The 1,466-nt window shown below is 33.9% G+C and overlaps 1 pseudogene; it reads left to right on the top strand.

Annotated features, from left to right (window-relative positions):
- The first annotated feature begins 601 nt into the window (after positions 1-601).
- Positions 602-1,466, top strand: part of LOC104955811 (speckle-type POZ protein-like) — an 8,074-nt pseudogene continuing 7,209 nt past the window's right edge.

Here is a 1,466-nt window from a genome sequence, read left to right as displayed (position 1 = left end):
TCAATGCAGCATTGGGCACGTGGTTGGCTCTTACTTTTTTAATGAAACACAGTTTATAAAGTGTTTAAAGCGTCTAGCTACTGACTTTTTTAACACAACTAAAATCAGTTATGATAAAATAATTTATTAATCATTAAAAGGGGTATGGGTTTATTTTAATAAGCCATTGATTACAAATTAGTATAATTAACATGGGTATTTCTCAAGTACAGTATCAAGGCTATTAGGTTCGTTTTAATACATATTTTTGCCCTGAACTCTTTCAGAACATAAACATTTAAAAGATACTAAAATCAGAAGCAAAATATTTTTTTGCTGAAGGATTGACCCCAGGTTAATGGAATCCAAGAGTAGTCCTTATCACAGTCTAATAACTTATATTTTTGAGCATAAACAAATGTAATTTTCAACCATTATTACAGCTTTACAATAAAAAAAGATATAAGTGTAGTCCCTGGGCAGGTTATTACCTATTTTATACAGACCTTGGTTATAACACCATTTGTCTAGATTGTATTCAAAATGCAAGCTGTAAAATAAGTCAAAATATATTTCTCCATGAATTTCAGATATGTCTGTTGACAGTCAGACAGCAACCACTATGTGGTCGTTGTCCAATGACGGCTCCCCTGGCCGCAAACAGAACATCTTTGTTGACATAGAAACTCTGGCTTCTCCTTCAATCAGGTAACAGTGTGAATTTGAATTGATATGACACAGTCTGAATCCGAATACGTAACTTTAAGGGCAACGTTAATCCAAACCTTTAATTTGGGTACTTGTCTATCAAAGCCTTTTTCCTAACGATATTCAATTTATATAGTTTTGTCCATTGAAAGGCTGTCAGCTCCAGGCAGCTGTGTATCTATTTTTTGTTATAAAAAGTTTGGGATGAACATGGAAGCAGGTTTATCTACTATACCTTGCTAAACTTGTTTTTTTATTTCACACAATCAGAATATGGCTGACTCTGAAGGGTTGGATATTACTGAAACATAACATGAAGCAGTCTAATATACATGTTATCTGATAGTTGTATATATTTCTTTGTGTGGGTAAATCCATGAGCAGCCATCTTGATTTGATTGTATTTCTTTTGCTTCTGCTTTGGTTTCCACAGCAACTCTCCTCTGCAGGAGACAATGAACATACATCGGAGGAAGATGGAAAAGCAGATAATTATACAAAGAGAGTTCAAAGATGGGTTGGAGCAGGAGCTGGCCAGCAGAAGTAAACTCATTGAACAAAGAGGTACCCCATTCAAGTGATGGATAAATAATAATATTAGTTAAACTTTTTATGCTTTTGTTTTGCGGTTTCTATTCCCAGTAATGTTTATTAACATTGGAGTTATCTGTCAAAGTGCCACTGAAAGCGTGAATAATAATGTCAGTTCTATTCATTTACTCTTTTTATTTCTTTTCTATCCAAACTAACCCATGTTCTACTAACTGTGTTTTTTCCCC

The sequence above is a fragment of the Notothenia coriiceps genome, unplaced genomic scaffold (genome assembly GCF_000735185.1).
Source record: "Notothenia coriiceps isolate Sejong01 unplaced genomic scaffold, NC01 NC01_scaffold00024828, whole genome shotgun sequence".
Classification (NCBI taxonomy): Eukaryota; Metazoa; Chordata; class Actinopteri; order Perciformes; family Nototheniidae; genus Notothenia; species Notothenia coriiceps.
Note: the sequence above shows the minus strand (reverse complement) of the source record. Positions and strands in the feature narration are given on the sequence as shown.